This window comes from Dinoponera quadriceps, unplaced genomic scaffold (genome assembly GCF_001313825.1).
Source record: "Dinoponera quadriceps isolate SergipeBrazil2010 unplaced genomic scaffold, ASM131382v1 scaffold386, whole genome shotgun sequence".
Classification (NCBI taxonomy): domain Eukaryota; kingdom Metazoa; phylum Arthropoda; class Insecta; order Hymenoptera; family Formicidae; genus Dinoponera; species Dinoponera quadriceps.
In genome coordinates this window covers 930,494-950,425 of record NW_014554505.1, presented here as the reverse complement: position 1 = coordinate 950,425, position 19,932 = coordinate 930,494, and positions in this window count along the sequence as shown.

Genomic DNA, 19,932 nt, shown 5'->3' with positions numbered 1-19,932 from the left:
CTCTCTACCCTCGGTGCATCCTACCGGCGGTAGTTTCGGTGCATGCACGACGTGCATACGCGCGTCGAAACTTCGCTCGTCGGCCTACAGTAACTTTCACGAGCCGGCGAAGGGGGCAAGATAGATACCTTTCGAGGTTATCAGGGGTACGTGTAATAACGTTCCGTATGCGACGACCGAATAGAATTATAACAGGCTCCCGGAACTTTGCCCGGAAAATTGCCGAAAGTTACACGTGCCTCTCCCCCCCTCCCGTCTATGTACCACACACGCGTGCGGCATTATAATGTAATTCCGAAACGTAAACTTCATCCGATCAACGTAACAAGATAAACTTCTTGGACGATTTGGGCCATCTTTCGAAATGAAACGAGGCGTGTAGCGCAGCATTGCAACAACGTTATCCACGTTCCCGTCTGTCTCACGATCGGTCGAATGGATATAATATCATTTTATTCGATCCGAACGATCATTGCGAGAGAAAAAAATTTTGCCGTTGCAACTGAAAAAAACATCGCCAAACCTGACGAAAATCTATCACGCGGAATTCGAAATTAAAGTAAATTTTAAACGGAATTACGTCGGAATTTATTTTCACGCGCATCGTGTTCTATGGAAATTCGATTTCGTGGTTGTTGTTTAATACAATAAGATAAATAAAAGGGTTGTCAAAGGTGATTCATTCGTGCCGTTAACGCGTCCATCCGAGCGAGTCTCGCTATCCTATGTCGCGATGAAATTTTCACCGTCACGGGCGTATATAATGATAAAATACCGTGTAATGTGTTTAAATTAAACTATATTATCGTTACATCATGCGCGGTCTGTTTGTCTCTCTGGGTGTCACCGGTGATTCTCATAACGGTCAACATGTTAACGTGCAGCGTTGTAATTTGCAGACAGTAAACCGCTCAAAATATATAAACTGCCTGGAGAAATTCTCCGTAATTATTTAGAACGCGACGTGGCCTCAAATATAACGGTCACATTATTTTTATAATTGCAAATTGCGATACCCAAATCGCGTACGCAGATTTTTCACTATATACTATCAATAACCGACAATTTACGGTCGTGTGTGTATGGGAATTTCGTACTTTGCAACTAAAACCATAAATTTCTACGCGACCGTAAGCAGTATTATCTCTACCTTCGAGAGTTATGTAAAGCGATGTATTTTACAGGACACAGGACGGAATTGTATCGTTCGCGACAAGTGCAATAACAATTAAATGCATAAAAAGACTTTTTGCATATTCCAAATTAAGAAAATTCCATAAATATAACACACACTTGACTCTTGTTCACAAAACTTACTGTCAGGTATTAATAAGTAAGACTAATTTCATTAATTCACTGAAAAATATTTACCAGAAATATTTACCAGAAATATAATTGACTGTATACATGATATTTTCTTCATATATATTTATTTGTATCTGTTAAAACAGTTTTTACGACAAGTATTAAATTCATAATATTGAGAACGCCAAAATTGATTTTCAGAAAATATTTACTGTACCGAAAAATCTAGATTTAAAAAAGCCATTAGGTTTCTTCAATAGAAAAGAAGATATTATATGATTCTAACAAATACTCTTTTAAATTTAGAACCAATTTGCATTTGCATTCAGTAATTCACTTACATATTAAAATATCATTACGTTCAAGTGAATACGTAATACAAGCTATTAAAATATATTTATATTAATAAAAATATTACATAATTTAAGAGGCTGAAAACAGGAAATTACATTCACTTAATTCTAACACCTTTCTTCTGTACATAATAATAAAAATGTTTGTTGATACATATAAGTAGTTAAAATGACATCAAAGTCAAATATCACATTTCATAGTAAAATCAATTTGTATGCAATTTATGTAATACACTAAAACGATACGACCCACGCGATATTGCCGAAGTAATAAAATTTGTCACCCTCCTCACACACATACACACACACACACACACACACACATTCTCTCTTCCTCACTCCGGCGGTATGAGCACGTACGAACTTCTTTATGAAGTCGACACGAAGTCAACGCATATTCCCTGGTCCCACGGCGAAGCGGCGGTGCGTGTTACGTCCCAACCTAATTTTGACGGCGTAAACTTCGCGCTATCAGCCCGCACCACGGAGATCGATGAGTGACACAGGAATGTACGCGCTGAGTAATTAGTGCATAATTTAGTTGGCGCGTGCGCTGAATCGGTAGTGTCAGTTTCACGACACCGAGTGGATAACGGTGACGGAAGTGCATACCCGCCGATGGACTCGCGCTCGCCCGTTGATCTTCGCTGTCGAGTGTCAAAGCTCATCTACACAGGTCGCGCGACACACAAAACGTTCGTAGACGCGAGATGAAGTACGTCGCGCGTATTCTGAAGTTAAATTTTACGCAACGAGTTAAATTAACTCCAACTTTCTGCGTTAAGGCCTTAGCAGGGTGCTGAAAGGCTGACTTGTAATTTTCAGGGGATGACAAACTTGACAAACATATAACTCGACAACGGCAATCTCAAAATGTCATGTTACATAAACATTGACACGATCACGCTACTCTTTTCGTATTTCTCATATATGTAGATCTTACACGCGAAATCAATGTGAATGTGTGAAAACTACTTTGTTTTACCATATCTAGCAAAAAATTTAACCAAGATATATAACAGTTTTTCTGCGAAATTTTCGTATCCTTAGAGTTCTAAATTTCATTGAAAATATATAAAAATGTTTTTTTGTGAAATTTTCCTGATTGACATCATTGGCATCGTTCGACATGTGCAGGATTTCTGTATCACGTAAATATTCACGCTAACTGACAGCTCGAGATGTCACTTGTAAATTTTCAATCATTTTCACCACGTATTGAGCAATGCTTCGATTCATTTTCGCGCGTACTTTCATTGTGTAAAAGCATTTCTAATTTTCTGTAACCGGAAATTATAAACTTCGCCTGAAAAAAAGTCAGTATTCTGTCGGTAAAGTTTCCAAGTATGGCATTTCCTTGCGACAATATTTTAAGCTTTAAATCTTTATTTAAATTATCATTTTTACTTTTTTTTTTATCGTACAGTGGTTTATCATAAATCACAAACAGAACGGCTTTTTAGTTTAAGACTTCCGACACGAGGCAGTCACTGCCGTATTCGCGACAAAGACTTAAGCCATAAAACATTGTCTTGGATCGACAAGTCAGCCATTCTGCTAAGGCCCTTACGACAATTGCGTCGACTAATAGATGAAAAGCAAAGGACAGCTGCCACTGTTGCTGTACCATTTGCGAACTGCTTTTTGCGCGTTGCGACCTATGCAGACTGGCTTTTGCTCGCGATACGCCCGAGGTCGCCGCGCGAGTTCTCGGCGCGCCCGCGTATCGAGAATAAAGAAGACCGCCCGCGTCTCGGAAAAGAACTCGAACAATGTCCTTAAATCAATACGGAGGGAAATCGCCGAGTATCCATCGGTATTTCCGTTCCTCCGACCGAGCAGCACGACAAACCCTATTGTTGCACTTCTTTACTTGTAATCCTGACCTTTATCCTGACGACGTTGTCGCTTCGCAAACTCCTTTCTACCGAGGTGAGCGACTTCGCTGTTCGTGCGACTGACTATTGTACCTTTGACATTCTTTTCTCTGTCTCATCCCTCGCACGATTCAGTATTCATTCTCTTGAGTCCTCCAACGTACACAGGAACATTTGCGAGTTTTCGCGTCGCGGAATAACCGACGAAATGTTTGCTCGCTGATTTTCACTATTAGCAAGCTTTTATATTTCTCTTTTAATCCACAGATCAATATATCTTCCTACGAGTCAGGATTTGGTAAAGAAGTAACCAATCTTTTACACTGATCTAACGTTTCTGTTTATGGTCACATTCTCGAAGGAGCTCCACATACTCGCGCACACATCCTTTACAATGTTGTCATAACTTTTTATAGCGTATCGTTTCCGCTCGAAAATCCTTCTCTTCTCCCCGAATGGACACTTCCACGGGGAGCTTTGAAGACACCTGTGTTCGTGTCTATCCGTTTTCGACGAGGCTGAAAACAATTAGTCGTTACCCCATCGCCGGTTTAACGCGGCTGATCTCGAACCTCTTTGTCGACCGACGAAGTGTTTTTCAGACCGGCGAACATCTCGTCGCGCTGCGTCACGACGCGACTGCCGGTAGCTAAGTTTACGCAATTAACATGTAAAGCGGGAGTCGGCCGGGCGACACGGGAACGTTAGGTGGCGGGAATTAATGTACAATTTAGATAGCGCGTGCGCGGAATTACGAGCCCCAATTTCACGCGACGATGCCGTAATATCGCGATGGAAATGTAACACCTTGGATGAACTGACATTTACTTCGGACTGTTGGAAATTTGAATATATTTGCAGTGCCCGGGGCCACCGTAAGCCGAGACGGTACTAATGCAAAATTAACGCGGTAATACGCGAACGCTCGCGCCGTCTGTTAATCTCGGTTTCCAAGCTATCAAAACGTTTAAGCGCTCGGCGTGTAACGTTCAATGTTTGCCACGTGATGTCGCGTCATCCCGTTTCGGCGATAAAGAAATCCGATGGAGATAAACGGTATCGCGATATAATTACGCGATATTATTACGCGATTTGTCGGAGCCTCGTAAAATTCCACGCAACGTACGAGACTCCGTGGCGACTCCGTTGCGCACGTGTTGGTAAAAGCGAGAAATGCCATATTTCGTGAAGTACGCCAGGTATTAGAATGTATGCGCGAGTGCAGTGCCGAAAATGCGACATGGATTTAAAGAGTTTTATTACCGTTTATTTGCTTTCGCTCTTTCGGGCTCCTTTCAATTATGTGTCCGTTGTCTTTTTTCCTATATTGCATTTCGCTAGATTATTATTTGCGAGTTTTCACTTCGTTTCCCCTGTTTTCTTTTTTTTTTCAAGTTAGTTTTGTGAAAAAAAATATCTGCCTTCACATCAGGACTTTTGCGTGCCAAGATATTATCTGTATACACTTTTGCATACAGAGTGGTTCGCGTGCAATACGACGGACTGTATTATTTGGAAAAATTCAAAAACGTAAAAGGTAGTTCATACAAAAATATCCGATGTAAAAAGGGGCGACGCGTGGAAACGACCAATTTATAAGCGGAGTGGAAGCGTTAGCGACGTTTCGGGGTCAACGTAATTTTTTAACCTTGATAGTAATATGTTAGACCTATACGCGTTTTCTTTCGCCTCTTCCACGTTTTATGCAAAACGTTATATTTCACTCTTATTTCTCTATTGTTATAAAAAAGGGCAGGCTCCATGTAACCACTGCTTGTTATCAGCTGATTCAATGAGAAAACTGATTTCTTGGCAACAACCGGTCTGCAAAGACAAATAAAAATAAACTTAATAATGCATAAAATAAACGCAAACTTAATGATTCATAAATATAATTCATAATTTATAAAATATTCGGAAAATTTTGAGAAACCAAGATTTTCACTATTTTCCTCGTGATGTAGGCCTGAGAGACCTATGATGTTACTTCGATGTCATATGATCGCGAGTATTACTCTCACAATTAAATAATAATGATATAGTTTCGTCATAAGTCGCTTCCACCCCTCGTTCTATCTGTCACTATTATTGCTATACATTTCACGTGATATATCAGGCCGATAGCGCAGAGATATTCCGTTATCAATCGCGAGTCCGCGATCCGAACACGGGGATGCCTTCGCTCACGAAGGGTCATTTACCGTGTCGGAAGAATTACCGGCTCACGTTTCTCCTCGCGATACGTCTGACGTATAAGTACAGAGCGGCGTTACATTGTCCCGTCATGAGTGTAACCCCGAGACCTGTATCATCCCCGCCGTCTATTCTCAGCGCTCTCGGGCGTAACGCGCGATCGGTTATTACGATTATTACGCGGACGTGCCGCTTCCTCATCGCGATTCTTGCGCGCAGAAGCGCCCGACGCGAAATTGAATCGCCCTGCTGCGAAGAGTGATAATGCGTAAACGCGGTCAACGGGATTAGCTTCTCTAAGCTGCGCCTGTAATGAAGTGCCGCCGCGACGTTAATCCATCATCATCGCGCAGCACGTGGGCCCGCGCGCGTCCGCTTGATCTGATCAGTCGCAAACACGACGCGTTGCTCCAATAAGTCGCGAACCTGCTCGCGTTTTGTCGGCCGCGCACAGACCCGGAGCTAAACGTAATTAATGATATTCGCGGCCTCCCATTATCAGCTCGGTCCACAAGTTATATACGTATATCACCGGCAGCGAAGAAAGCAAACGCGCGATCGACGATTCATTGAAATTAACGAGCTACGCGCCTGGATCATCCTGGATACGCTTCATTTGTCTTCGTTTCCACGCGGCATTATATCTTCAGATTTAACTCGCGCGCGAAACAGACCGGCGCGCTCGTCGGAACAACGGCAACGGTAACGACAAGAGAGGGAGAGAGAAAGAGGGGAGGGAGATAGATAGATAATAGCGTTTATCTTCGCTCCAGTGCCCTACACTTTAAGAACGTTCAACAAGGACAAGGAAACATATGCATAAGAGTAACATATGAGAATAAAAAATATAGAGAAGAGACCGGGGCTAGTTGATTAATTGATTGTTCCTATTGTTTTCTAACAGGTTACAGAACGGAGCAAATAAGAATTTCATAACTATCTTTGACATGTTTGAAATCCCTGCTTGCTCGATTCCGTAATCTGTTAGAAAATAGAAATAATCAATTAGCCAACTCGCCCTTTTAATCAACTAGCTTCGGTCTGCCCTAAGAGTAAAAGAAAAAACGAAGTAAAGAAAAGAGAAAAGCAGACACATCGGAATTTACAAGGCACTGCTGAGACCGGGTACTTTTTCTCTTTCTTTTTTCTTTGCATTACGTGCAATCAGTCGCACTCGACGCAATTCAAAGAGAGGAAGGAAAAAGAGAGATAGAGAGATCGCGGGGAAAATCAATGACCCCCACGTGAGAGAAGGTGATTCGTTTTTCGCTCGGGAGAATGACGAGCGACGGCGACGCGACTGATACGGGATTTCGGGGCCCGATTAATTCGCAGGGTTCTCCGTTCACGAAACTCGAGGCGACGCGAACTCGCGAGCTGCAGTTCTTCGAAGGACGGGAAACCATTTCGGTCCTGCTTCTTTTATCCGATCGAAGTGAGAGAGAGAGAGAGAGAGAGGCTCGAAGCCGGTGACGATCATTGTGCCTTCGGCTCTGCCTTCGACTTTTCGTTCTCCTGAATAAGAGAAAAATCTACGAAGATGGAAGAAAGGACGCGAAAGCCATTCCGCGAATAGAGCTAGCCCGGCTGAATAGCGTTTGATTTCCGCCTCCTTTCGTGCGATACAATATTTCACGTTCTCTCGTCACGCGATCCTGTTTTAATCGAGAAATATTCCGCGCACGGAAAACTACTCCGTACAGCGGTGTGTATTAATAAAAATGAAAAAAAAAAAGGAAAGAAATTGCAGCGGAGAATGCGAGGATGTTCGTTGCTCGAGCGGCCGCGCAAATATCGCGATGTACGGTAAAAGCAACGGTAAATTCTCCAATGGTATGGGTTATGGTAAATATATTAATGCACACGGGTCGCGCCAACTCTCCGTGCGACTATTTGCATTTTCATTCGCGCATCCCTTCTCGTGCGCCGTAGTGAATGCAATGACTCTTTACGAAGCGACTGTTGATTCAATTTGCGAGACAAAGTGCGTGAAATAAGGGCGCACGTAGCCGAAGTGAAAATGAACGAGATGCGAACACGTCTCAATAATAAAGTTGACGAGCAACGGCGGCGACTAACCGAGGGTAGTAAGCTCTTTCTTTCTCTCTCTCTCTCTCTCTCTCTCTCTCTGTCTCCACCTTTTCCCTTCATCTCGATGACTCGATTAAAGCTATCTGTAAAGAGAGGCGATGTCGTGGGATATCAGTTCCCTCCTCCTTTTTGTAATTTGCACGCGCGTCATTAACGCAGGTCGATGTCTGTAAAGAGATCGGCGAAAGCGACGGATCGGACGGCTGCTAAGATCATTACTCGGTTTATGATATGGAAGAAAAATGAGATGGGGGAGAAAGGGGAGGAAAAAAGTGACTTTAACCAAAGAAGTGCCGCCGAGCGATATTGTTTTGCGGTAGTTTGTGGCTGAAAATGACAATTTTTATCTGCACCGGTTTCGACTCGCGTTTATTTCGACGTAGCATGACATTTTTGGACCTGGGCTATTGTATCGGAAAAGTGTCGTGGAAAAAAAAAACAGTGGAATTTCACATTAAAATATATTTTTACACTCACTTTAGCGCTTTTACACGGACCATCGGGTGAAAATATTTCGACGATTGTGCGACGGGAGATCTCTTCGTCTTTTCTCGCTCGGCGTCTTTTCGTAAATTCCTTTTCGAAATTGGCACGAATAATGGCACGGTAAAGGATCATGTAACTTTCTGACCATCACTTTACAGTTTATTTTACAGATATTACTTATTCGTTATATTTATTGTTCTTTTCCATACGGAGAAGAAAGATTCGTCGAATTAACGTGACAATGAACAAACCGAACTGTGTTTTGGTCGAAGGAAACAGAATTTCTGATCCTAAGAATTGAATTGAATTCATAGGAAAAGAGAACAAAAAATTCATCGCCAAGAAATTCCCGTTTCCTTCAACGTTCGGCTCGTTCATTGTCATATTAATTCAACCAATCTTCTTTCCCCGTGCGCATTAATTTTGAAACACACAAAAGGTGATACGGTGGACGGCGACGAAAATGTGCTGCCGCTTTCGTTGCTACCGGCGTAATTCTTTATAGGGTAATCGAGCGGCGAGAAACTCGCACTAAAGCATCCTGTGTTCTTATGCACGTATGCGTGCACACGTGTCTCACGGCAGGATGATGGTGCTTCGCGCGGACTTTACCGAAACGGAGCACTCACTCGACCCTCACACACACACACACATACTGCTCTCCGCGCGAAGCTCTCTAGCTCGCAACGTTAAACTATAAACTTAGCTGCGCAACCTGCGGCCGGTAGCTACTTCTCGCGACGCCAGTCGCCTTAGAAAGAGCGCACTTAACCACAAGGAGTCCGTCGGATTACAGTTTCCCGTCTTTTGACGCCGAGCGAGTTGCGGCGTCGATCACGGCACCGCCGTGTTTGCAGAATCCGATAAAGTGATTATTAGAAACTTGCGTTTATAACGCTTCGGCTCCATTAATTTGTTTGAGACTTAGCGGCGAGGGGGTGTGAATTGAATTCTTGAATTATATTCTTACGTAAGACGGAGAAATGTTGCAACCAACTTTTTCACTAAATTAAAATCTAAACAATAGCGACATTAAGCATTATATGTATTACGCCCATTAGTTTTATGATGGACGCTACAATTTGTACCATATCTGTTTTCTCCCGCGACAAGGATAACCCTATAATTCCTCCCTCGGGCGTCGTTCTTCTCTCGTCGCGTTCGTTGAATTACGAGCGTCATTTTTAACAGTTACCCCGCAACGTTAAATTAAAATATCTCTGGATACAGCGGGGACGATCCTTGATAACCCAACTTTTTCTTTGCAATATCCCGGTGATGTCCAATTTTCGCCCGTGTATGGTATGAAATACATCTCGCGCGCTATTTGACGGAGAAGACATACGAAGAAGATAAAGGGCAAACCAAGGATGCATGTGTATGAGAAATGGAGAAAAAGGGGGAGGGAGGGAGAAAGGGGGAGAGAAAGAGAACGCTAGATAGCTAACGGTTTCCTACGTTTTCAATAACGCGCCTAATGGATTTTCTCGACTCACGTACAAACGCCATTAGGTGCACCCTTAACCCGGCACAAAGCAGCAACAGCAACAGCGGCAGTAGCGAGCATGGTACACGTTGATTGCCCAACGATGACGCTGAAGCCCGCGTAGATCGTAGATGGCACGATCTCGAGAGTTGTACTTCGAGGAACAAGGGGTGCACCGCGGCAGGAACATTACGAATCGACTAACGTGATCGGCAAGTCGATCCTAAAGCGACGTTAAGGGCTTCTAAATGTCGTCGCTAATACCGGCGCGCTGGTATTCGGTGAGATTTAATGTGCTCGTTAAAAGAATGCGCATGACCGTCGGATTTATGGCACATAAATGCCAAGGGTGCGAACTCACTCACCGAGGTGGCTCGGACGTGGACGACTTTTATGTCCACCACGCGGGACGTGAGCGCTACTTACTAGTTCTCCGGGTATTCACGCACCTTCGATCGATCGCATTTAGCCAATGATCGCCTTTCTTTCTTTGGCGCACGGGAAAATCAGATCCGGGAAATCTGTGACACTTGCTGGACGAAATTAAAATGTGTGTTACAACTATACGGGGAAAAATAATTGCCACTATGCACTGTCCAAGTATCACGGCTATAAATTTGCAGAGCCAGCAAAATTGTACAGTTCTTACAGTAAATTTCTTTTTCCGCGCGGGTTGCCACGATACTGTGGAGAGATTCTTTTGTCCGAGTCGGTTGTACAGTTGCACGGTAATGAGTATTTTTTTGGAATTGATTATATGACTCGATATAATTAGACCGTAACATTGATTGAGTTCCAATATATCTAGACGAACATATCTGACATTTAGTGGCTTTGAGGCGTCCCGTACAGCGATAATAAACTGTATACAGCAATTATTTTTGACAGGGTGGAGTAGCAAGCGGTTATCTACTATTTCTGACAGACAATTACGCTTCCCGCGCCGTTTTGCTGAGTCTGTCGATAATTTTAATAACTTCGGGAAGCACGATACATGACAATCGACAGATTCGCCGGAGGTGAACAAAGACGGGTGAAAAATGTGCGCGGTGGGTATGATAAAGGAAAATTTACGCGATTCACTCCGAAGACGATCGATCTTGCGCAAAATATGAACCTCCCTGTGCAATTCAGCGTGGAGACGAACAATAACCGGCAGAGCAGGTTAATCTCAATGTAATTAAGTTGCTAATATTTTATAACCGTGCAACAGAAACATCCGTACTTAGCCACCAATAGAAACTTGTGTCATCATGAAAGGCAAATCGCTGATTTGACACATCGTTGTTTTTTCAAGAGTCGGTGAATAATAAATGATTAATATGTACGGTTAAAAAAAGTTCTAATAACCCAGTTACGTTGAAGCAATCGCGTGTTAAGTCTATTATGTCAGTCATCGCGCGATTTCTTTAGAAGGCGGCGCTAATCGTCGATCCACCGAATTAAAACATTGCTTCGCGAACATGGAAAACAGCTCGATTTTTTGATAATACTTCTAAAAACTTTCATATTATTAATATTGTTATATTATATATAAGTAAACAATAAAAAGATATATAATATACATATCTCATACTCAATCGGCGGACGACAGTTTATCGTTGTTTTTCGGCCCAACCGCAAAATAAAGAAACATAAGTAAAGAAAAATATATATATAAATAATAATAAACATGCAAAATATTGTGCATACTGTTTAAATAATTTCCCCATTTTTTTTTCGAGATAACTTACAACGGGGCTCACGTTATTAGAAAGAGCGTCGTTTGCACCCGTTTGCACTCCCTCTCACACTGATCGATTCGATGGATGGAAATATTCATTCTCGGTCGCATGTGGGTCGGTCACTTCCTAGCCAGGAAGGAAGAACTCGTCCACCTCCATAAGAAGGTGAAATATTGAGTTAGAGTGACCACGGGAGTGGCCGACCGTCCAACCAATGTTTTACGCGACAGTCGGTATGATTTTGCATCCTCGCTCGGGGTCTCCGTGTATTAGACGTCCATTTCGCCGCCATTCGTATCAATATCAATGGCGAATCGATAAAGTCTTATCTCACCGACGGCGAATAGCATCAATAATTTTGCCCTCGCTCGATTTGCCTGATTAGCCGAGAAACGGTCAAGAGCCAATAGCTTCGTTCTGTGCCGAACGAGCTATTCGGGACAGTTAAGGAAGAAAAACTCGCGATTTCCCTTCACGGAAGAAGGGGGGAGGAAGGGGCAATCTTTCAGAGACCGCGCGCACTTCGCCAGGGCGAACGGGGGAAGGACGAGTCCGGCTGCGACAGCAGGTCGGGCCGAATTTTTCTCCCTCCCCGCCCTCCGTGCGTCGCGCCGTGAAATCGAGGCGGAGAACGTGGTTCATAAATTATTTACCGACTCGTAAAGCGCGGTACGGTGCGCGAAAGGGCCAGACGCGGAAGGACGCCAGTAGAAAAAAGGAAAAAGGGATAGAGGAAACGACGTAAAAAGAGGAAAGGAGAAAAGCACGGAGAGAGAGCGGGAAATCCTCGGGAAACTCAGCGAAAAAGGGGCGAACGCGAGGGTGGACCGCCGGGGTTCTCTGAAAGACGACAACCTGCAACCGCGAACGGCGAAAGACACGTACATAGGGGACGCGGAATGGGGCGCTCTCGGTCGTGAAAATTTTCCTTCGACTACCCGCGCGATGGATTTACGACTGAAAACGTCTCCCTTCCTCCTTCCCTTTTTTTCTTCGGATTTGTCGGACACTCCCAGGGTGATGTTGCATCTTGAGTCCGGAAACACATTCGAATTTCGACTTCTTTGTCTCTTTATCAAAGCCGCTGCGTGTGACGTGACTTCTCGAGTCTCCGCAGTTCCTGGACTATTATATTAGTCACGTCATTGCACTTAGCAATCCGTTGGTACGATCCGATTGCTTTAACGTAATAATTGTTGTCTCGGTAACTATTACAGTTCTTCATCTCTTTATCAAAGTCGCAGAGTAACGTGACTTCTTGTCAGTTTCCGCGCTGTTACGTTATTATACATAACAGTCCGGTTGAAACAATCAGATAGTTCTGACGTAATAATTCTCGTCTTAGCAACAATTACAATTCTTCTTTGTCTCTTTAACAAGGTCTCGAAATGACGAGACTTCTTAGTATAGTTACTAAGTGTTACGTCATTACGTAAGAATCCGTTGAAACAATTCGACCGTTTCAGCGTACATAGAAAAGGGAATTGTCTCTCACAGCTAAAAACTAGGTAACTAAATTTCAGTTATATTATATGGACAGCTGGTTTTTGGCTATGGGAGCTTCTTTTTCCCGTGTAATTGACAATTGTGATCTCAGCGGCAATTATATAGTTCTTCTTTATCTCTTGATCAAAGTCGCGGAGTGGCACGACTTTTTGGGCATACTTTCTGCACTGTTACATCGTTATGCGTAACAACCCGATTGTTTTAACGCAATAATTATTTCAGCAATTACCGTTTTCTTATTTTCCCCGGAAGCGTCGATTTGCCTGCGCGACGATTTTCGCCCCGTCGACATCACGATCCGCGTAGCTTTGACGTGAACGCAAGAAGTCGTGCGTCTACGAGTGAAATCTACTCTATCATTGATCTATTTTTCGAGCCCTCGACGTGAAAATATTCCGACCTGAAATACTTCGTTTCTCGACTATGCCATCGACCGACCGACCAACCAACCGACTGACCGAGCGACGGACCCGTCAATCGCCACGCCTCATTTCCTCTCCTTCGAGCATCAAATCAAGCGTGCTCCTCCGCGCGTCTCTCTCTCTCCGTCTAAGAAAACACCGGTCTATTTGTTCTCAGTATTACGAGTAACATCCTTGGTCGTCTTCCATCGTCGCTCGTTTTACTTCCGGGATCGAGTGACGCTGGCGCGCGCAGAGGAAAACGCAGTTTGATGCGAGCCCGAGGTGTACACAGTCTCGCGTTCTACATAAGACCTGGCGATGCGCCCAAGTTTTCTCGCGATCCTCCCCTTTCCCTTTCTCCTTCCCCGCGCCCTCTCACCGCCACTCTTTCTCTCTCTGTCTCGCGACGACGCTTTTTGCCATGTAAAGGGCTCACGTTAATACATGGCACGCTGCCGGCCGCCCGACGCGGCTTATCCACACGAATAATTTTAATCGACCGGAAATAATTCGCGCCAATCGTCGAGGTTTTTGCCACCGGCGGTGTATCTGAAAAAAATTTGATTTTATTCTCTTTTTTGTACTTTTTTTTTTCGTTGATACGCATGACCGAGGCCTTTGAAATGCAACGATAGCATATTGATATTTCTGCGCGAGCGGCGCAGATTTTGACGTGAGATTAAGAACACTTCAATTCCCTCTCTCCCTCTCTGTGAATACGAACAGAGATTGATTCGGTTTTACTATTTTTTTTTTCTCTCGAATAAAATCACTTGACGCGTGTACGTAGGTATTCGTAACGTAACTGAATTGGCTCGATGGATTGTTCTCGGTGTTATTACTTCATATACTTATTGTCCATTGTTCTTGATAATTATGTGATACCGCAATACGAAAGTTTCGCTCGGTAAATACTTAAAGTAATTAGTCTGCCGAAACATTTTCTTAGGAATTCTTTTAAATTTAACAATACCCGCGATATATATTCGGTTCTTAATATCGCCACTGCAAATCCGGTGGAGCAATTGTCTCGAGTCCACAGATCGGCGTATATTTATAGCAACACGATGTTGCGCCGGACCGAATCGCGCTTACACTCGCATATATTAAGATTCATTCGGGAGAAGCCGACGGTGTTGACATTTTGTTTCGTAGTATTAAATCGCGCTTGCGACACTTGTCTCGCTACAAGAGGGTCGCGAAGCGAGGCGAGAGAAGACGGCGGCGGTGCAGCTGCGAAGTAGCGTTGACTGCAAACTGGCGAAAACAAACTTTCCGTCGCGTTATGCCGGGCGAGGGAAATTATAAGATACGATTGTAAGATACAGGACTAAAGAAGAAGCGCGGGTGTCGGGATAAAAGGGACGAGAAGTTGCACGCCGGAGAGAATGCACTTATGGATAAGGAGACGCGCCCTGGGACAAAAGGGGATTTCCTTAAAGTGCACGTGGATTTATGTAGGTCGCGACGTAAACGACGTTTTATCCACTCGCGAGACAGTGTTGTACGCCGCGCGCTCTCGTGTTATGTGTGTGTCTGCGTATGTACTCATTATATTGCGATTGCGGCAATGATCGTATACAATTTAACACTAAACGTACCTCTCGAAAGAGCCGACACGTGTGAAGTTAAATTAGACGCCTCAAGAGCCGCAAACGGAGAAAAATCATTTGCTGGCGCAACAAATTTTATGCTCTCGCGGCAAAATGTCTGTCAGTTATCGTGCGGACAGCAAAACTATTTGTCAAAAGTAACTAATTAGGGGATTTTAATCATGTATATCCGGTGCGTGCGTCTTTACACGCTGAGCAATATATCTTCCCACAATAATATAATAATACAACAATATAATTATACAACAACTGTGTAATTCGACTACTAGGCCTGTTCTATTTTTCCGGTTTTTTATGGTTAAATCATTAACAGAGCCGATGTAACTATAAATCTTCGAATGAAAATATTTACTAACGTATAGATGATATGAAAAGTTTCTAAATCATTTCGAAAATAATACATTTTAAAGCATATGAATGAACTGATACACGGTTCAAAATTCCGAGAGTTCCACGGTTCAAAATCCAGAGATTGTCCTCGGTGGGAGGGCGCGTTATAAATGCAAGGAACACTCACAACGACGAGAAACGCGCCGTATTAATAATTGAACCCGACGTCGGTGCTGTAGTTACCGTAGCGTAGAAAGCCGCGCGATTAACACAACTCTCCGTTGTAATTATCAGTCGGCGGAATAAAGTATCCGGATGAAATTCGAGCGAATTTCACAGGCATCTGTCTCGCAGAGGCGCCTGATAATTGGAAAACTTAATCTCACTCGCGCCGAATAATATTCGACACGAATCGTTCTCTTTCCTCGCCCGGGAATACTCCTTGGTCGTCGCGTCAATTAATTAATCCCCTCCCCTCCCTCCTCCTAATGAGCCAAAAAAAAAGAGCAGAGAGCGAAGAAATGAGGGAAAAACATCTACGCGAAATCGCTTCGCAACCGACTGACCCGATAATAAGCTTCGTAACGCGGCGCTGTAATCATCAGCCGACAAATATAAATAGCAAAAGGATTCGAATGGCGGAGCGTTTTCATCAACAGACTGAACCGCCGCGCCGGTGTATTGCGGTGTGCGCGAAGTCGAGACTCAAAACCGCGCGTGGTGAAGTTCGCGAGAAACCGTCGCAGCGAGGGAGAGCGTCGAGACGCGAATGCTCGGAGCGCGAGCGAGCGAGCGAATTGACGCGACATGCCCCGCGAAAATGAGCGGCATACGTCAGACGCGGGCCGGGTAATTTCCCGGGCGGGAAGGGGGTCGAGGAACAGCGGGACGAGATTTCGGAATTATCGGCACGCGCGTCCCTCGTTCCTACACGCGGAAAGTGGTCTCTCTCCATAATCACGATGAAGAATCGCGCGCGCCGCTCGCGCATTAGTTCCGAAGGCGGAGCACGTAAGTCGTCGGTCGATTACCTGTCACCGCGGGAGTTTCTGAGGAAATAAGAAATCCTTCCCCCGAGCTCTCTACGTCGGATTTGTATAGATCTTCGTATTGCAGCGGGAGGGGGGAGGGCGGGTGCATTGAGATGCATAGGAGCGGCCGGGGCGGCTGGCGAGTCTCGCGGACGCGCATAAACCGCCGACGGTAATATCGGAGAATGAAAATGGAACGGATCGCGGGAGCGCAGCACGCGGAATGGCCAATTTCGACGCTCGCCCGCCCACCCGCTCACTCGCTCGCTCCTTGTCATGAGACCGAAAAGAAAAACGGGCAGCATTCCGAGAAACAAGTACTCTTCTACGTGACCGTAATTGAAGGCGCGCCGTTCGCCAAGACGCCACCCCCCTGCAGGTATTCTCGACAATACCAGTCGATTGTCGCCACGTGTTGACCGCGGACGCTATTTATCCCGGAGTCGGAGGATATCGGGAAAACACTCAGACTGGAAAAAAGATACGATCTCGAAGACTATCGCTCATTCCTCGCACTTTCGATCCATTAGCGATCAATGTCTCATTTATGGAACGCTTCCTCTTTCATTGAATAAATTAAATGATTAATATACAGAATAGATTATTTAAAGCGATGCAAACTGTTTATTCTGAAAGTGCGCACCATAGCAGAAAAAGTTTTAGATAAAAGTTGTTTCATCCGAAAGGGAGGAAAGAGATGTATCGATAATAAATATCGATTCTCCTAGTTATTTTATATATAAATATATTGGAGTAAAATCATGAAAAAATGAATATTTTCTAAGGTATTTTACAATTTATCGTGATATTTGTTAGTGTGTGGTATGAAATATCTTGTGAAGTATTCACATTTCGATATTCTCGCTTTAAAAGACCTTTTTACGTACAATGACGGGTGAAATCGATTGTAAAAAAAAGGCGCAGAGAAAGCTAAAAAAATTTGTTATATTTTTCAAATACACTGGTGCTCCAATATGCAATGATTAGTATTATCAAACAATTTCGCTCATTCTTTTACGTATGAAAATATTGAAGTGAAGTTATCTAAAAGCGAATATTTCACGAGATATTTCATATCTTTTACGGAAAAGTATAAAAGTAAATGGGACATAAAATATCTTGGAAGTATTCAATTTTCGCTGATCTTACTCTAATATATTTATACACAAAATGAAGAATCAATATATATTACAAAAATTACAATTTGCACATTTATCTGTTCTCAGCGGCTATTTCTCTGTTATATTTTCTACAAAAATTAGTTATAAAAGTTTTATAAAACTGATCAATAGATAGCGTTAAAATATTGAAAAATTTTGAGGCAATCAATATATTCGTGCAACAAAATGATCGTCTCTAATGGATTGGTATACTTGATCTCCTTTACCGTAAATCGGAATTACGATTGATTTTTCGTGCCATCCCGAGTACAATCGCGCTTTTCGCATCTCTCGTCCGACGAAATTGAAATCACGTAAGTCTGCGTATGGATTTAATTCCAATCAGGCGAATTTCTTTCTTCTTTTCCCTCACGTAGGCTCCTACTGACGTCTTCCTTTTCGACGCTCAATAAGTTTCTGTAACCGCGCGTTGCAATTTCGCGACTGAGAACGCGAAGAGAAAAGTCGTACGCATAACGACGATCAATTCCGCCGCATTCTATGCGTGCCGCTTAATGCAGCGACACCATACTAAACGCAAGGACGGCCGGCATAAATGCAAATGTTACGAGCTTCCGTTTTTGCCAGCCCTACGTAATAGCCGCCCCGTAAACGACGTACTTCAAATTTGCCGCAAAAATCCCCGTAACTCCCGGTCGTTATAAAGTGCCGCAAAGAAAAGAAAGCCACCACCGTCCTCCTCGTCGACGTCGTCGTCGCTTCCAAGCTCATATTCACCGACGGGCGTCCCCGAATAGAACTTTAATTAAAAGTGACATTAATATCACCGGACAATTAGCCACGTTACCTGGTTGTGTCAAGCGTCGCGCGCGGCCGACACGTGAATTAATTATTTTCAGACCTAGAGAGAGAAAGGGGGAGGAAAGAAGAGAGGGCGGAGGGAGAGATTCGGCTTACGTAATGCCAAACTAATGCGGCAAACTAACGCGATCGGATGCGATAAGAAATATACGTGCGGGAGGAAAGAACTGTTCTTTATCGACGGCGTTTATTAATCCCGGTGACGTTTGAGCGGGCGAAGTGATAAATTAACGGCCGCGCGGCGGAGTAATGAGAAACCGACGGGAAAATATGCAAATCATTTCGTTTAGTTCGCGCGGAACGGTATCGCGGGAAGTCACGTTGCGCTTTTTTGTCGCCGCTCGCGGGACAGGATAAGAGGGATAAGAATAATTATAAGGCTGGGCAAAACAGCGGCTCGTGATGCTATCCTCGCTCCTCTCTTTCTTCTCTCTCTCTCTCTCTCTCTTTCTCTCTCTTTCTCTCTCTTGCTCTGTTCCGCCGAGAAATGAATTTGACCGTGTTTCGAGGCGAAGAATGCGTCATTTGTGTCCTCCGCGGCACGATGTAACTTCCGCAAACTTTAATCCATTAAAGACCATTCTTCTCCTTTCGGCGCGGGGCTTAAAATGATAAAAGAAGACGTAACGCGTATCTGATATTCCAGGTGTTCAGGCTCGAAAAGTTGCCGGGTCCACCGCGTTACCACCGGTGACAGTTTCCATCCGTTCAACAAATCAATATCTACCTTTAGTAAATATCCGACGTGTATAATGCATTTTAGCCGTTACGGCAAATCACGTGAAAGTACCGCCGTTGTGCATGCCAGATATTGTATGGCACGTACATCGGATACACGCCAATTAGGTTAGATCATATTAACGATCAGGTTGCAAATTTTCGAAAATGAGCTGCAACGTAACAAATACGATGTATCGAGACGGCTGATCAAGAACTGATCAAGTCGGAATATTCACCAGCAGTGTTCAGAGAGAGCGAGACGTTGTCTTCCCCCTCAATGCGTCGGGGAAGTTAGAGCAAGGTCGATCGGAACGCACGAGAATTTATCAAATAATATTAGCGAAATGCGCGTTGATATTTAGAGTCCTTCCTTGACGCAGCCCGACGATGAGACAGCTAGCGAAGAAACATTTATGACCTTTAATGCATCGGAGTATCGTGCAATTCGGGATCTCCGCGCGAGCGGGTAGCTGCCCGCGCGCGTGAAGTGAGAGAAAGGGGAGGAAATGATATTTACGACTTACTGGCCGAGCGACGCGCGCGAGCATTAATTTTATTCGGGTGCAAAATGAACGCGGGCGCCTGCATAATGCCGAACCGGCACGAAATATGATAAGCGACGCGAAGAAAACGCGGCCGGCCGGTCGACGGCTCGCGCACACACCGGCTCTTTATCGGTGTGTTTTATTGATCGCGATTGTGCAAGCGAATGATAAATTAGCCCCGCGGGGAGGGCGAGAATGAGTAACGCGCCGCGCGACTGAAGGGTTGCGCGGATAAATACGTTAATTTCACGACGCATCCTCGGGAATAGGACATACAGAGAGGAAT